We start from the raw sequence: 19,401 nt of genomic DNA, 5'->3' as shown, positions 1-19,401 counted from the left end.
GGGGCAGGAGAACATAGGTCTAATTAGTATGCAGAGTGAGCTCATGAAGGCTCTGTTCCTTCAAAGGAGGTCCATCTTCTCTCATACAGCCTCTCCTAGTGTAATCTGGGGGAGGATATTCTAGATAACTGAACCACCTATCACTTCATAGAATATGGGTCAGAAGAGAGAAGGCAGAGGGTGACAAGCAAGAGTGAGGTATGTGTCCAAGAGCTGCAATCCTCCATGCAGCCCCAAATAAGAGCTGGGAAGAGAGATGTAAGCCCTTGTCTAAGCCCACATCATGTTTCTGTACCCCTATGGATTCAAACACAGCCTACAGGAGGCAACTGGCATATCCAGGCTCTTTGTGGGAAGGGTATAGAGGTGATCTCCTTCGCAGGTCTCAGAGCTACTATTTGACACTGAGGTGCTTGCACTCAGCAGCAGGTAATTCCCGCTGGCTGTTTCCAGCTCCAATATTTCAGAAGTAAAGGCATGCAAGTATGTACCTGAATGCTTCAATGCATGATTTTTCAGAAATTTAAGTTTTGCGGAACTTGAAATTGAGAGACATGAGATGCTACAGTGGTTAACTCCATATTAATGATGTTTTTACCTTGACCCTGTTCAAGCCTACCTCTCACTTTCAGGTAACAGAATATATTTCAGAGTACTAGAAAACTGTTACCAATTTACACTTGTTAAGACCATCAGAAACATGAATGCTCTAATGAATCCCTCCCTCTCTTTCTCTCTCTCTGCATGCATGGTACATGACTGCATGCACAGTAGTAGGATATACTACTCTGGTGGTAGTATATCCATGAACACATATCTGTTCCTATTCTAGAATTAATAACAATAAAACTCAACTGAGATTAATGAGGTATCTGTTAAGAGTGTGGGGATTCTAAAATTCATTCCCTCCTTGCTTGTCTAACAATGTAAATGTACTTGCCTTCAAGGCAGGCTCCAATGCTTTTCTCGGAAGGATGCTGAAACAGGGACTCAGTGATAGACTTGGTTTTGCTTTGTACTTTCAGTACAGTGTACTAAGTAGTGGCTGCTTCACGCAGTACATATCTGAACACAGGAAAGCAGCGATGTATTCTCTTGCAAAGTCAGTAAAGCTCTGAGAGGGGAGCATCCCTCCTGCTCTCCCCTGCTCTTTAGTGAAGAAACTCTTTCAGCACCACAATGTTGACAGTCTTTCATGCCAGTTCATCTTCCACACTTAGAGCATGGAGTATTGAAATTACTTTATCAAGACAGACAGATCCCAGATGGGTCCACACATACGGACATAACTAGAATTCTCCTATAAACAAACACTTCAAGAGCTGGTTGTGTCAGTATCAGTCTGTACCTCCTTATACAGCCAAACAAACTATCTAAAAGACCAATTCATAACGTTAACATACAGAAAATGAAGAATGCTTTTTCTTCACTACTACTGAGCATTTAACTAACAGAAAAAGATGTCTACAATGCTGGGAACCAAGACAATCTGAAGTTCTGGTCTTTGTTTGGAAGTTTATGGGAGAGGAACAGGCAAGTCAACGATCAAACTTTAAAACACGATTTTAAATTCTTATTAAGAGTATAATCACCAATATTAGTGATTACTTTATCACTACTCCGGCTTATTTTTTAAAAGCCTCTTCCAAAAACAACATTCATTTGAAGAATGAACAGCTGTAAGAATTGATTTCTGTTACTACCACACAAATTAACATCAATCCCTAGCCCGAATCTCCTAAAGTTACTTTTACAATAGCTAACTCCATTCACTGGAATGAGTTATTTGTATTTACCATTGTAAATAGAGTAATTTCAAAAGAATAGCAAACATATGGACCATTTGCTTACCACTGTAGGTATGTTTACTAAAAACACAGTACTGGAGTGGCTTTTGAGAGGAAAATTTATACTGATGAAATGCATTTCTTTAATCACCACTATGAATCATTATACATTTTAAAATAACCATGTGAACTCTTCAGTGGATACATATAGGAAATTTTTCTGCAATTTTATTATTCTGCTGCAACAGAAATTATGTGGGCTTTTTTCCCCCCAACTCACTCAACTGAAATTTTCAAAATACTTCCCTCATTCTGACTGATAGTATCATCTGAAAGCCGTAAGTTAAAACAACTAGCAAGATGTGTTGCATCACAGAGAATGCAAACCAGAAAAGTAAACAGTAATGATCAAAGTCTGGCATTAATTTCAGATAATCCTTACCAAGACTTTGTCATTTTCACAAACTCTAAATGAGTCACCTGTTCTCAAGCAGATTTTATTCAATTCCACCAAAATTAGCGATTAAAATTAAGTATACAGCTATTTTTACCTTTCTGTTATCCTTTCTCTGCTTTGTGCTTGCATCATTTAATAGACACCCTTACACTCAGAGTGAATGTATCTTTGCCTATTTAATTTTGACATGCTTTGGCAAGATTTGTTTTTATTCTTTCTTTGCTTTTCAGTGCAGGTTATCAGAAAAAAATAGTATGTTAAAATGCAGCTAAAATCTGAGAACATAATTCAGTAACCTTGGAAAAGGTATTACAAACATATTGAAATTCTCTTAACAAGAAGCACTGCAATGGTCTTTAAGGGGATGGGGAGACACAACATTGGACCACCCTACAGTAAGAAGTTCCGAGCTTCTTAAAATTATTAAAGACTTCATTTTGAGATGACTCTACTAGTCTCATACATTACTGTCTCCAAATCTCTGGGCTGCAGTCTCAGCCTTCATTCTATTTTAAAACAAGGTACTCTGAATCTGCATTTACATTTTATATCAGAACATAATATCTACAAAGTGCAAGAGAAGAATCATCTTTTCAGTAGCATATCATAAAACCATCAATAAACTTTTGCTCAACAGGAAAACTGAAAAGTATGTCCAGCACATGCCATCATCTGTTTATAATGAGATCATGAACTTCTTTCATTCAAAGCAGCTTCAATATACATCCCAGATTTCCTCTCTCTCAATGTTTCTATGTCTCTGTAAGTCTCTCGAACCATCCTTTCGTTCACACAGGAAGGAGGAGGAAGGGAAAACTGAAGCTGGTGATAATCTCTAGGTTTGCTTTTTTTTTTTTTTTTTTTTTCCACTATTGGCAGAAGACTAGTATTTAAGAGCCTCATCAAAACCACTCACCAACCAGGCACTTACGTGAGGGATCGCTATTTTGTTTGCACTAATGACTGGGGCCGGGCTACCAGAAGGGGAGCAGGCTCTGCTGGGTGACAACAGGAGATGGACATCCATCTCCAGACGGCAACCGGTGGGGTGCTGTACCAGAGGCCTCGCTCCCCTGGGAGTGTGGGGCCTCAGCCAGGCTGGGGGCACGGAAGGGCTGTTTTGGAAAGAGACTGGAGCAAGACCTTCCCCAGCATTCGCTGAAGCGGGGTGCTGACGACTGTTAGCTGAACATTACCAGCGGTTTGAGCAGCTCCCCAGCGAGCTGCAGCCAGCCGGTTCGATGCTCTGGCTGCGATAAGGCTGCTGGTGGAAAACGGAGCCCGGGTGATTTTGCGCAGCTCGTTAGGGACGGCAGAACAGCAGACGGGACCAGCGTTTCTCCGGGGACCTGCCTGGCAGCCGCGGGGCACAGGTGCAGGGCCAGCCCCGCCGCGGGCCCTGCCGCTTTAAGAGGAGGGGCCCGAGCCGGGAAGCTGCCAGAAGTTTCTGGCCGCCCGGGCCGGGGCCGAGCGCTGCCGCCCGCCCGCCCGCGCTCCCCGAAGGCGCCCGGGGCTCCGGCAGATTAAGCGCGGATTGCCGTTAAACTAAATTTGTCCCCTTAAGGCGATTGCCGGGTAAAGCCGCACGCAAGGCTTCCCGGGAGCAGGCTGCCGCAGGGGCCGTGCCCCGCCGCCGGGCACCGGCAGGGCCGACCCCCGGCAGGGCCGACCCCCGGCAGGGCCGACCCCCGGGGTCCGCCCGGTACCGCTTCCTACCCTGCGCCTCGGCCCGCCTCGCCCGGGGAAACCGGAGCGGCGGCGGGCGGGCCCTGCCACCGGGCGGTAAGGGCGAGCGGCTGCCGCCGCCTTCGCCCGGCCAGCGCCGGCCGCGCCGCTAGCTCCGCCGCCGCCGGGACCCGACCTCCCTTGGGAGCCGTGGCTGCGGGTGCAGCTCCTCCGAACAGCACCAAAACGCCTAGGATGCGGTGTGTCATCCTACGTCGACAGCCAAAAACCCACCGCAACAACTCCCGGCCTTCTCCTGGGTGAGCAAGAAGGGGTAAAAAGAAAAGGGTTTCCTGCCGTTTTGCACCTCCTTTTAGGAAATCCAGACGAATAATGGGCAACCGCCATGCTGCTGCTACTACTACTACGTCATTTCGTTTTATTAATGGAAATAGGAGGAATAGTTTCTTTGCTATCACAGTTCACGACTGCTGTGGATGGACGGGATTTTCTATATGCAGCACAGGCTGCCGCAGCTGAAAAGCTGGTTTACCACTTAAATAAGGAGCAGTCTCTAAGTGACCAGTCAGCAATTTCCACCAATTCAGTGGCTGAATTTTCTTTGGCAGGCAAAGCGGGCTGCTGGAAGGGTTCCGCTCCAGCCTTCGAGCTGATTATACTTGGAAGGACTGATAAATGGCTAGATGCCCACAACATAAAACAACCTGCACATCTTCTGAATCTGGACATTTACATGGTTATTAATAGTTCTGGTCTTTCAAGGGCAAGGGAGGAAACACACAGACCCCCTCCAGAGCACTTTGGAATAAACATTTTAATATTGCAATCTAAAATGGTAGCATCGTGCTTTTACATACCTTTTAAGGCTGTTAAAGAGGTCAGTTTTCCAGTTTTTCTAGACATTTAGATATTTTCCATCTACGTGGGATGAAATCATCCTCACACCTCCTCTTTCAACTGTGCTGCATTACTATATTCAAATTCCTTTGTAAAGTCTGTCATGCCATACAGCAGCTGATAAAATTGCTTTACATTGTCCTTTGCCTATAAGCACTTCTAATACAGTGTATGTGAATATATTATTTCTGTCTCCTAATCTGTATTCCTCTGCACCACACACAGGATGTTCCAAGTAAACCACATGAAAACAAGATTAAGCGTTCAATCTAGAAACATAGCAGACATGCTTAGTAGGAAAGCCTGCAGGACTGCTTTCAGATTAACAGGCAAAGAGAAAACTGGGTCTGTACCTTCCCTTTGTCTATCATATATACAAAGTTTGAAAAGCCAGGATTTCAACTTGTGTTTAACATTTAAAAGGCAGCATTTATCTACTCTACAAGACTCCCGAGTCAAGAAACTAGTGAAACATTTTCAAGAAGCAAAAAACCAAACACACAAAACCCCAATCCCACAACTACTGGAAATAAAGGACTGGTTTTAGTTTTTAGTTGTCAAATGGAAATGTAACATGTTTATTTTCAATAACCAGTGTTCAGAAAAAGCTTATTAAAGATTCAAGACCCTCTCTCCCTCCACCAGGCATCCAAATTAAAAAAGAAATATCATAAGGCTCAACATCTAGGTTTTTCTTCTCATTCACATTAAGCAAGATGAACAGTGGCAAAACTTTTTTCTGCTGTCAACAGTAATTTGAAGTTATCTTTCCAAAGGAAATGTTTTCGCATGGTTTCAGCATCTTCCATAATTTAAGATGGAGGCAACCAGTTTGCAAGAGGAAGCATCACATACATACTCAACTATTCCAATTACAGTCATCCCCAGTCCCACAATCAGTGGGAAAACCTACCAATAATACCCCACTACTTCAACCAAAAACCCAGCCAGATCCTTAGGTCTTATAATGAAGGGCAAAAATTTCATGTAGCCAGTAACTTAAACTCCCATTCCATTCTACAGAATTAGCAGCCACCCCAAAGTAATTCAACAGGGTTTCAGAAACTTTGGGGCAATGAAGGCTTGAAAAGACTCGGTTTTCAAAAATAGCATTTTTTGAAAAAGGGGTAAATCCAACATCTCCTAGACAAGTTCTGAAGAACTGCTTTCATGAAAACAGGTGAAAAAAAACCACAAAGAAACCATTAAAAAACTTTCTTCCCAATTACTAAGATATTTAACTTAAATAAAGATTACCTTAAATATTTTCAAACTGCAGTAAGTTGCACCCAATAGCAGCAATCTGCCCACACACTGCAGAATCAATCTCTTAAACAAAACTACTGAGTGTAATTTAGAGTACAAGATTTTGCTTATAGCTCAACCTGCCGCGGTTAGTAACACACTCAACTTCACAGTAATAGCAGACATCTTCAGGAAAGAACTATTACTATAGCACATTTAATATACTCAATTTGGCAGATAATATATTTATAGTTGATTTCATATAACTCATATATTTTCAGAGCAACAAAGATGAGAAACTTCTAAAACCTTTCTACAAACCTTATGTTAGTGAGGCACATAACTCCTCAGACACAAACACTATACCTGAAACAAAGATTGAAGCCCAGAAGATAAAAAACTCCTTTAAAAGAGTAAATCCACTGGCCCATCTTCCACCTCCCAGAAATGAGAACACTGCAACAGGAAACAGCAAGAATTTTTCTAGAAACTTGCAAACTACAACATAGAATGAAGGGCAGTGATGTTTTTCATATGAAAAGGCTATTACATGAAAGGCCAAGAGTAAGACTGTGCTTTAGGCAAATTTTCTTCTGGCTGAAAATCAGATTTTGGCTTGATTTTTTGGTTCTGTTACTGTTGTACATTTCAGAGAAAGGCAAAACCAGTAATTTTGAAATTTCTGAAAGAAAATGGTTCAATGTTATCAACATTTCGCCCACAAATCAAAATTACAGTAGGAACATCATGATCAAACTGAACATTTCTAAATTAAAAAAAAAAAGGAGGGGGGGGAGGGGTCTTGTAATGAAACCTATTTAAATTTTCAATTTAAAAAGTAACATTTCACCAGTCTTGTATGCATACATTATACAGTATATAATTGTGGCAAAAAGGGTTTTTTCTCTTTTTTCTCTCTCTCTCTCTCTCTCCCCTGCTCCCCCCGCCTCAAGTTCGAAGTTACCAGAACCTAGGACACACATGTCTGGAAGTACTAAACCAACTTCTGACAGCCTTAGCGTTCTCTACAAGTGCAAAGGGGGTATTTTCTTTATTTTAAATTATTCAGTTAGATCAGTTCAATGCCTAGCTTAAAGTCCTTAAAAACTTGAAAAGGTGCAAAAGCTGATTTTCTTCTCTGAATAAAAATGAGCTATGTGGAAAGGATTTACAGGTTCCAAGATCATGCAGGACCAAGTGACCCAAAACAAGAGGTTCAATTCAGTAACCACAGGTAGTATTTCCTTTATTTAATGCATCTGTTTTAAATGCAAAATAGATTTTCATTATTTTTACTTATCTGTATAAAGTTGAATTTGTATGAAACTAGTGTCGTGGTTTAACCCCAGCTGGTAACTAAGCACCACACAGCCACTCACTCACTTTCCCCCCAGCCAGTGGGATGGGGGAGAGAATTGGGGCAAGAAAAGTAAAACTCATGGGTTGAAATAAGAACAGTTTAATAGGACAGGAAGGAAGAAACTAATAATGATAATAATAACAATAATAAAATTACAAGACTAATAAAAGGATTGGAATATACAAAACAAGTGACACAATGCAACTTACCAACTGATGCCCAGTTAGTTCCCGAGCAGCAAACCCCCCCAGGCCATCACCCTCAGCTTTATATGCTGAGCATGACATCATATGGTCTGGAATATCCCTTGGTCATTTGGGATCAGCTGTCCCGGCTGTGTCCACTCCCAACTTCTTGCGCCCCGCTCCCCCCCAGCCTCCTCACTGGTGGGGTGAGAAGCAGAAAAGGCCTTGACTCTGCATAAGCACTGCTCAGCAGCAAGGAAAACATCCCTGTGTTACCAACACTGTTTTCAGCACAAATCCAAAACATAGCCGCATTCTAGCTTCTGTGAAGAAAATTAACTCTATCCCAGTCAAAACCAGCACCATTAGTAATCCCATTACTTTTGGGTTTTTTTGGGGGGAACTACGCTAAATTGATGGATACAGAATTTCAAAAGTATTTTAATTTTACTCAGAAAATGAGAAAGATTTCAAATTAAAATATTTAAAAGTCAGTCTATCCTAATAATTGTCAAAGAGCAACTTGATTCTCCATCCAGAAGTTTACTGAGTGGTATCATTTCCAAACATTCAAACTGTAATCACCTCATTTCCTATTCAAAACAGAAAATCCAGAAAGGTGACTATGCTTAAAAAAAATACAGTATGTGGATTTATTTTTTTTTCCCTACCACACTGAATAAAACCCACTGAATTCTGATTCTGTTCCTAATTTGGTCACAGGCTTCCTGCGCAACAATGCAACCCAGCAGGCATGTACCAAATTTCAAGTCTGCAGAATGGGGCTAATGCATATCTTACTCAAAGGCGAGTAGGAATTTGATGTTTCTCTAGCACTTTCAGACCTAAGAATGGAAACCCATCTTCTTTCTATCACTATAGCATATCACTCCATAAAATGTTCTATTTAATCAAACACTCCAGAACTGCTGATCAGTCTCTCTCTCTAAAAATAATGCCAATTCTTTACAATTCCTTCTGTAGGTCTCTTCTCTTGTTCTGTATTGCTAAAAGACCACATGAAGTAAAGATATTTTGAATGCCTGCTCCCACAATATCCCCTTGAATATAAAATTTTTTTTGAAGTAAATCATTGCTATACCTACCAGGTTGCAAATTTTCTGCAAGGTTTAACCAAATATTCAAATTACTTAGCATTAGAGTTTAATACTACAAGTAGTGCAACTTCATTAATTTTGGTCAGACTTCTTTTGTATGTTCCAAGTGAAGCCTGAACATTAAGTTTCTACATATGTAGAGATAAAAAAGTAACAATTAACTTGAAATAACGAGATTCTCAATGAAGACTTCTCTTTTAGTCACAGATATTTGAAATATGTCTTTCAGATTTCATGTCTTGAGTGCAAGAACCAAAAAGTATTCAAGTATGAAGAATATTAAGGCAAAAAAGGAAGCAATCAATAATGCGTTATTAGAAGGTAAAATAATTTAGTAAAAAGGACGTCCTTAGTACCTGTTTTGCACTTGAAAATAAGTTAGATTAAATCTTTCCCTTGATAAACACTCTTTTTCCAACTAAAAGCTTCAGGTAATGCTTAGGAGCATTATTTAAATTACTAGGTCTGGATAACTTGCCTCAGTTTTAAAAATGTGCCACAATTCTATCTAGAGATAGTGCTTATGTTATAAAAAACTTGGGATGTTTCAAAGCACTGAAAAGAATGATATGATAATGATATGCTTGTGTTACAAATGGATTGGAACAAAGATTATTTGATAGTGTAATCAAACAAACCAGTCCAGGCTGTTCCTGAGCAAAATAATGAAGTGACTAATATAGTATTATGTGAAGTCTGAAAAATCAAGTCAATGAGAGAAAAAAACCCACTGTTTTTAAAACAATTTGATAATTTTTTGGCAGTATTTCTAGTTCCAGTCAAAGATAATTTAATGATTGTTTACTTTTTAATAAGTTAGTTCTAAAAAAATTCAGCATAACAGTATACAGAACAGGAAAACCTATGCACGTGAAAGGAACTGTTTGTATTCTACAGAAAATCTGTTACAGATAACTGATAGAAATACTGTCATTTTGCTTGACAGAAGAATATAGTACTTTAGATACTAAAACTGATAGCAAGAACAAGAATGGTGAATAGAAATAAAAATCAGATCATTATCTTAGAATGTTGGGGGTTTTTCCCACTGAAATTGTAGCATATTAAGCTTCTGTTTATTATCATGTATTTTTAAAAGTATTTTCTACTGTGTAAATTTCAGAAACAAATTCATACCAAGTTGAAAAACTGAACCTTAAAAAACCAAACCAAAACAAAACACCAAAGCAAACCATAAACCATGACTGCCTTTTCTGCAAATCCAAAAGAAAATGTCTTGCCTTGGTTTATTTCTGTACTTAGTACAACGCTTTCTAAACTAATTATTGGGAAGGAAAAGGGGGGGGAGGATTTATTTTTATTCCTAGATTAGAGCAGAAACAGAAAGCTGAAGGGATGATGTACTAATTCAAAATCCCGCAGCAGAATGAGATTTCTCAAATGTTGACCCAACTCAATTCACTAACTACAGCTATGTTTTTCTTAGTCTTATAATGTTTAAATATGTATTGATAAAATTCTATTTTTAAATTTTATTCATTTATTTTTAAGATGTTATTTTGTATATTTGTATGAAATCATGACTGTAGCTGATCTGTAATTTAATATAAAGGACTTTTTTTAATATCACATTAAAATATAACAGAATAACACATTAAATTACATCATTACTCTGGTAAAAAAAATAATCACGTAGCCTTTGGATTTGGTTTTTGCCACTGTTGCTAACTAGGAGAACGATGGGGGAGTACCAAAAGTAACATCAAAGCTACATGCAGCTGTCCACAAATATGAAACAAAACAATGTAAATACGAAACAAAGTGAAATTACAGCATTTTTCTTATTAAGAATCAATCCTTTCTAAAGACAGATAATTTAGTAAATTAAACACAACTAATCTACACATCAAAACTATGCACAAATCCAAGCATTCAGGAACTAAGAACACGCGCACTGTGGTTCTACAGACAAAATATGTTTGTAGCAGATAGCCAACTGTACACAAGAGTCTGCCGAAAGCACAGCAGTATAAAATGTCTAACACTATACAGCAACACGAGAAATTTTAGACAGGAGATGGGATTTTTAACTCTGCCACGCTCCCTCAACTGCTGCCCAGTCATTCAGTGTAGAACTGCTGGCCAGGGACAAGACATTCAGAAAGAACTACGAAAATTAGTTTAGAAAATACCTACAAAGAGACTGAAATAACTTAAAGTAACCACTTTATTGAAGATTGAATTAGGATGGATGAGATTTCTGGGATAAACAAACAAAAACTTAATTACACATAAAAGGTTATCAAGGCCATTCCTCTTAGTAGGATCATTTTAGCTGTATTATTCATAACAAATGTCTGTCATATGTATTCTTTAATTCAGGAGTGAATATTCCACACTGCCTGCACATCACATTCCAGTGCTTACAGAGTTTTTCATGATATCTCATCTAAATATTCCTTGCTGATGTTATTGTCTTATCAATACTGCACATGGACACCTGTGTGCTTCGGCGTTGCAGCTTTCAAGAGATACAACTCCTTAGAGTAATCTCTAAAAGTAAAAAAAAACCAAAACCCCAAGTTATTGTGTAAATTTTACCTCTAAGGCCATATTTTTAAGACACCCTGTATTTCTAATTGCTTTCCTCTAGAGTTTAATTACCTCACATATTTCTTCAAGTTGGTGCCCCAAAATGGACACAGGTATGGCCTAATTGATTGCAAGAGAAGCAAACAGATTATTTCACACAATTTTCAAATAATACTTCAACATTCCAGCATGATATTTGCCTTTTTGGCACAACTATGACATTGCCTCATGTTCCATTTATTTTTTGGCTGTTTTTCCCCAAGAACTGCCCCCCAGGGGAGGAGAAAATAGCATGCAGCATGTTCCGTTTTCAATAGCAGCTAACTGTTAATGTGGCACATACCATACCATGAAACTCTAGCAAGTGTGCTGACTGTTGATGGCTCCCCAGCTTAGCCTGTTGGCTGTCTTCAATCCCAGACACTAAAACCTTAGATTAAAAGGCAGCTAGTGCAGAGTTTTCAATTCTGTCCTGGGAATCTTGGCTTATTGACTAAAGCACCCATCTCACTCCTCCAGATGATCTGGACTACTGCAAATCTGTGACACAAACCACCTCAAACGAAATGGGATGCCTGAACGAGTCATAGGTGCTTGCAGACAGGTCCTGTGCTAACCATCCAACAGATTCTACCATACTTCATAAAGCGCTCTTACCTGACTAATTCTCTTTCTGCCCAGCAGACAGAACATCCAGTCCCATATGCCTGCACATTCATAATACAAAGGAGACTTCTGCAGTGCCATCACTCGTACTGACAAGTATCACAAACACCCACAGGTTAGCTAGCTACAGTCCTTCACCAGATTTGGCCTACGGTGTCAGACTAAAGTGCTCGTTCATTGCATAGGAAAGAAGCAATATTGCCAAAATGTTGTAATCTTGCAGTCTAGGGCATTAAAAAAATCCCATGGCTTCAGGACGAACAGAGCTTTTAGGTTTAAAAAAAAAGGACGTTAATATTCTGTGTAACTAGTTACTTGAAGAGATCGTAAGGGTTGAAATAAATATTCCATCTCTTTGAGGCTTTAAGTCAACAGTCTTACTAAATACACATTAAAGGAATGATCAAGCACAGGTCGAAGCAGTAGTTCAGACTAAGCCTAATCTGGCTATAGGTATTCACACTCAAATTCTGAATCAACAAGAACTCCCACAATTAAAACAAAATATTGTGATAAAGGCAGCTACAGAACAGGAAAGACTTCTGAAGAGTTATCTGTGCTTTTCAAGATTCTGTGAATTACCCTGTATACTAAAGAGCCAATTGAAGCGATCAGGAAAACCACTCTTTCCTTTTCCAGCAAAAGAAATACCAGCTCTACCACTTCTGATATGTGCTGATGTGTGTCAAAACTCAGTCTTCCACCCCCAGGCACTTGTGTGATGTCTCAGACAGGAAGTATGCACATGGTTTCATCTCTGGTTAGAGCTCAACTTACTTATCATAATACTAATTTTAAAAACACACTGTACACAACTCCGCTTGGCAACAATCTGTTCACTTCTTTAGTTTTAAAAGCTCAACTGTTGCAGTCAGTCCCCACTTCCTCTCGACAAATTATCTAGGCCAAAGCTGGCTGCCTTGTCCTCATATTCATTGCTCTGAAATCCTGCAATCTTGTGGCTATTACAGCTGTGGGTTTTTTAGCCTCAAAGGCATCCCATTATAATGGATTAGAATTTCATAATGCATTTTTCTTAGTACTTACAAAAAGACCTGGTAACATAGATTGTAGTTAATACAGTTGCTTATTAGATTTCCAAAATGGCAATATTCATAATGCTTTATCTGTTAAAAGGAACAGATGGAATAGGGCCTTTATTCAAATGCAGGAGGGGAAGAGGAGAAATGGGGGCTATTAAAATCAGATACCTTTTTCTTTAAGGTGAGAAATGACTAACATAGTTTCTGCTGTACTTGCAACCCAAAATACATAACTACCTGTATAAGAATCAAAATACAAATGTCTTATGTAGAACTGTATGAGCGAACAAAACAAACAGCAAGAAGCAAAGCATCACAACAGCCCTGAATGCTGCAAAACTGTCAGGAAACTCTAAAAAATTAAGTGCTTTAAGACCTAACTGGTACAAAAGTAAGTATATGGCTTCTTTATGCTAGAAATCTAATCCAGCAGAACTGTTCTGAACACAAGTCACACTTGTTTATTCCTGGTAGCTTTGAATGATGATCAGGATGCAGTTTTGATCATTGTGCAAAGTTAGAAAACCAGTCTAGTAAAAAGGGTTGAACCAATTCAATCCTTTACGAATAAAGCCAGGAATGCTAGGATAAATATTCTAAGATCTCTGCCTACCTGCAGAAAACAAAAAAAACATAGCCATCAAAAATAAATCAAATAAAATGGGTTTAAACTACCGAAGTTGGTGACAGACACTACCTACTGCCAACAGTAGTTCTACATTTCTGAAACTGGGAGGGGGAGGCGTGTGCTGCTACAGGATCACCAACAGTTAAATAGATAGTGTGTTCTTTCATGTTTCTTTTGTGAGTTGAATTAACAACTTACGAGCGTAGAAGAGGAAGGCCTTGGCACTCCAAACTCAAATCTACAGGAATGATACCTGCATAGCAGCCACCACTACCACAGCAGTTCCATGCAAGTCACATCAACTTATGAGTGTAAAAAAGGAAGGCTTTGGCGCTCCACACTCAAATCTACATGAATGATGCCTCTCCCCGTCCATCCTCCCTTTTACATCAGTTCTGGTACACCTTTGATTAAAGGCTAAAGTGTTTCAACTCACCAATTCAATAAATAGCTGTTTGCTTCTTTTTACTTTTGCTGAACTAGTTTTCTTCCACTTTAGTGAGTTAAGTAATTTCACTGTAAGATCAAACACCAGAGTTAACAAAGTAGAAGAGGAGAAATCAATGGGTAAACTGGCAGTCTGCCTCAGACTACAACATGAAGTAGCACTCCATAATAATTGTTTAGAATTTTTAAGGTTCTTGCAAAAAAAATACAGAAATTTCAAAAACTAGAAAATATTCCTCTTCCCTTACCCACCATCTCATGTGTATATGCAATAGCATTTTCTATATTTACCTTTTCATTGCACACTCCAGATTTCTAGCTCCTTTTTTTCCAAATTCTAAAAATTAAATGTATGAAGCCCCTAGTTGGATGAGGAAGATGACATTTACCACGCTACTTTTGGGGGTTTTTTTTAATTTTTTTTTTTAATAACTAGGTAATCAAGATAACTATCTCTTCTTCAAATGATCCTCTAAACTGGGTTTCATCCCTGAATGCAAGTCAGAGATCTGGGCATCTAACAAACAGCTTTCAGTCCAACATCTCCACTAAATCCCTGAAGTGGCCTTAAACTGGCTGAAAGCACTTCAGTACTGGAGTACATGCAAGGTCAAATGCAAGTTTTTATTCAAACTCTAATCTACTTGGATAGCACTCAAAAAAACAGTTTATGTTAAGTTTTATATCTACTGCACACTATTTGCAAACAAAGCAGGTATTAGCTTTTCCAGTAAAACATTTTTCGTATTAAAAAATATTGATTCAGCTGAGCATTCTGTCGGAATAGACTGAGTGTTGATTTTTATAGGAAACTAGCAAAGCACTATTACCACTATATTACAGAACCAAACAAAATAGTTTTGATTCTTTTATTAATCTTTTTTTTGTAAAATAAGAAGTCCAATCCTAAACCAAGAACTAATTTCAAGGTGAACTTCAAAAATTTCAGAATTTCCCATAAAATAGAAACTGTGGGGATAGTCCTGTCAAAAATAACTAGTTTGGCTTGACATTCCAGGAACTGTGACATTTAATGACTGGCCTACAGAAAACTTGTAACAAGACGACGACCCAGTGTTCAGACAATCTTTAAAAGGCCTTCAAGGAGCAGAGATCTACAGTAGAACAAGAAAACTGTCCAGAACCATACAGCTGGACAAACAAGATTCCTCAGACAAGTCACCACTTTGCACAGGAAAGGATAAACCTTAACTCCATCAAGTTTAACAGCAATGGCAGACACTAAAGCGCACTGGATCCAGAAAACCTGTGTTTCAGGTTACATCCATAATGGCAAAGAGATCAAAATATGAGAAGACATATTCTTTCAATAGTCTCATGGTCTTGTGTGGATTTAACCTGGTGAGCTCATTAGCACCATTTGACAGAGTACATGCACTCAAAGACACACTATAGTTACAGGAATATGGCTATGTAGACTTCCTCCCCCCTTCACACAGCCTGGCATTGCTATTAAAAAAATTCAACTAAAAGAAGGCTAAATATCACTACAAAGATAATTTCAGTCAATTACACCTCTGGCATCTAGTTTCTTCAGCAAAATTCAGACTTGGTGGAGAAATAGTCATCTAAGTCCCCATTTCAGTCTATATTAAATTAAAAGCATATAGCACAAAGATATCTTACCTACAGAAAAAGTTCTGTTCTCTCCACCAACTTGCCTTTTCCTTTTCTCCTGCCTTTCCAACAGGTTGTTTTCATCTCACATAAAAGTGAAGCCTCAGATTCACTAAGATCCAAACACAAGTAACAGAACCTGAAGATGCACTTCAGAACAGTCAAACCAGGCTCTCCTTCACTTCCCAGTGAACTCTGCAGAGCAGTCCTCAAAGTTTCTCTGCTGGCTTCAGCAGATTTAGCATACACAGACCAACAGTTTTTCTTCCTCTCTAGCTCAGTGCCAGCAGTAACTTTTAAGTTTCTCATTTTGCAAACCAGCCAAACTCAAACATTTTTCATTTGTTTTGGGTTTTGGATGATCTTTGAATTCACCTAGATATAAACTAATCCCTAGACTTTTCCTTAGGTTTTAGCGTAAGCAAATCCTTATTTGGAACATTTTGGCAGATCTTCACTTCTGGTCTAAACTAGCCTTTTATTCCTAGTCAGTAGCCTGCTATTCTTTAGTCTCCAGGGGAAAACATTACACAAGACCTAACAAAACGCGTCTCATTTGGATAAAACAACTAATACAGTTAGAGTGCAATATTTTGGCTTAAAAGTAGTTAGCCCTTATATTTGGCTTTCCTGGAATTCCCTATGCCACAATTATGCATTTGAAACAGCCAATATAACAGACTAAAACTGGAATGAAATTCAAAGGCAAGCTAGCCAACAAACTGAACCTTTTAAAGAACTGTAGATAATTTCTAGATATTAAAATATACACATATGGGGGGGCTATATAAATAAATGTTACCCTGACCACTATTACTTTTGCAGCATAAACTTTGGAAAGTAGAGATTAAAATATCATGCTTTATAGGTATATCTATACTGGTCTCTTTGCAATGTATCTGGCATGATACATTCTAGATATATTCAGTGTCCTGCAGATTATCCTTTCCTATGTTTTTTCCCTTTTACACTTAGCAAATACTGATTTTTCTCTCCAAGCTTCCTATGAAGAGGATTCTTCTTCCTAATAAACAATTATTTAGCACTACATTAGTTAAGATACAAATAGCATACAATAACTATACACGTGCAAAACATCAGTAGTACCTTCCGCTTACTCCAGCGGAGGCTATCGTTTTATAATGCCTGGAGTAGTCTTACCATCCTTGAACTGCCTGTAAGTCCTATGACAATAAATATATATATGCATAATATCTTTCTGGATAGATAGATAGATAGATAGATATAACTTTATAGAAAGATGTTACATCTTTCAAAATAGTCAAACAATTCTTCAGCTTCCTCTCCCAGTAAAAAAAAAAAGGGGAGGGGAATAAAAAACCAACAAGCTTGCTTATCTTAATCGTATCTTCAGATCTCCTTAGAAGCAGGCTATAGAAACCACAGCACCTGCAGATCACTGTTCAAAAACCACTGAATTAAAGACACTCACAAGACAGCTTTTGGAGTCAGACACAAGCAAGGTTAAAGAGAATTGAAGTATTAGCATGACTATACACATACTTGCACTATGCAGAAGCATCCAAGATTCTGAAACAGATTCAAAAGTTTAGTCTGTCACTACTATAAAATCATCAGTTAAGTCTACAGAAAGCTCCCAGTCAAGAAGAGCAGACAGTAAATCAGTTAAGACTGTAGCTATATAATCCACATAACCAATTATCTGAGCCTGGGAGAGGAAAGAACATTTTCTGTTAAATCTACTGGTGTTTTCTTACCAGCACCTATTGGGCCACTGTTGACACATGATATATCCACGTCCTTGCAGAATAAAGATGCCTTAAACTAAGCTGGACACTGGATAGCTAGGGCAGCACAGAAATTAGTACAGCGAGTAATTTATCTGAAAAAAACTATGGTAAATTGTAACTCATGCTGAGCTTTGTACTCTGACAAGTGAATTACTTCCATATTGGCACAGTTATCTGCACAACATTGCACTGTAAACTTCCCAAGAGAAGCACCAAGTAAGTGAACCTGAAGTAATCCCAACAAAAATCACTATGCTGCTTTCCCAAATCATAGCACAAGGCAACCCACACCACAAATCAACTTCTGGTTGAGCTACTGTGGGTGATGTTAAATTTGAAGAGCCTTGCTGTGGCAGAATATTCTATTGAATAAACTTTGTTTTCACTAATGTAATACTCTGCCAGAAAAATATAGACAATTGTTTTTCACAGTGCACTTTTCTTTCAGACAGACAGTTCTTTGAAATGTTAAGTAAATTGTAACTCCCTCCCCCACCCCCCAAGTTGTGAAAAGCCAACAGCTTATCTGCATATCCCACTTTCCCCAGTCTAATAGAGAGAAAGCCAGGACTATGTCTGCTGAAGGAAGATGTACATAACTCAGTACAATTTTACATGGTTAAAAAAACAAAACAAAACAAAACGAACCCCAAACACATTACGATTGAAATCTTAAGTCCATAATTTTAATTTTTGCCTTCCCCCCCCCCCCCCCATAAAAACTACAGTGTTCTTTAAGAATATTCTTCTATGAGCTAGTTTTACAAGTTTCCTAACTTGTAGGAACACAGTTCATAACTTGTAGAAATCTAACAAATATAAGCACACATACAAACTCCTCTCCCATCTCAACACATTTTCTGAGAATACTACTGACCAAATATTCCTGCGTGGTCAGTAGCAAGGGTATTACAAGAAAACTGATCATTTCTCTTTTTTATCCCTCTCCACAACAGCACTAGTCTTCCAGAGTTCTTCTCTACCTAAATGTAAGAGTTCAGTATTTAAGCTTTAGGTTTGTGAAAGGAAGTTTTGGGAAAAGAGCTAAATATAATCAATATGGCAATTATCCAAACCAGAGATGCAAGCTTTTCCTGTTCAACTAAGTTCGACTATTTGAAAACCCTTTCAAGAATTTTCCATCAGAAAATACCCATAGCAAACCAAGAATGCAAGCATTAGAAGTAACAAAGATATTAAGAAACGATAAATAAGCAGTTGAAGATGAGTTTATGAGGAGATTGTAAAGTGCTGCATAATTATGAATAGTTTTAACGTATTTTAGATGTGCACTACACAGAAAGTAAAAGTGCCACCGTAGTACTATGGGGAATAAGAACAATATACAAGCAGCTAGTATTCAGCTAGGTTACCTTTCAAAAGTTAAGAAATGAAAGGACCTAAATTACTTGTTTCATACATTTTATCCAATTTAACTACCCAGAATGCTTCAGCTTCTTTGGCTACTCATCGCTGCACCTGTTTCCAAAACATCTTCAGCTGGCTTAGCCTGTGACTAATGGCAGCCATTTCCAGGGAGTGGCTATTTAAGGAAAGATCCTTGCTCTGATTCCACAAAACTCTTCCAACATATTAAAAAATAGAGAATAAAATTTTTGAAGTTGCACAGGTGATATGAGATTCTATTCACTGCTTTCAAGTGTGCTGAAACTACTGTGTAAAGCCCAGTTTTTTTCTTAAAAGTCTTTAAGCCTCTTATACTAAAACCTTCATTTTTTTAGCCTCTTTTCAAAAAGTAACATTTAGGATTACTAAAGTGAAAGAGAAGAAGTCTATCCAAGTTTTACTTGATAGTCTTCTATGCATCAACAATTCTACTGTTACTTTCCACATGAAACCTTGTTCTGTTCTCAAAAGTTCAACAAGACCTCCCAAGAGGTCTTCAGTACCCAAGACAA

At 38.5% G+C, this 19,401-nt stretch overlaps 1 protein-coding gene across 2 annotated transcripts in view; it reads right to left on the bottom strand.

The window, feature by feature from the left end:
- Positions 1 to 19,401, bottom strand: part of ARID4B (AT-rich interaction domain 4B) — a 93,677-nt gene that overhangs the window by 62,242 nt on the left and 12,034 nt on the right. The window lies entirely within an intron of this gene.

The sequence above is a fragment of the Accipiter gentilis genome, chromosome 28 (genome assembly GCF_929443795.1).
Source record: "Accipiter gentilis chromosome 28, bAccGen1.1, whole genome shotgun sequence".
In the NCBI taxonomy this organism is placed as follows: domain Eukaryota; kingdom Metazoa; phylum Chordata; class Aves; order Accipitriformes; family Accipitridae; genus Astur; species Astur gentilis.
This window is presented reverse-complemented; position numbering and strand designations above follow the sequence as displayed.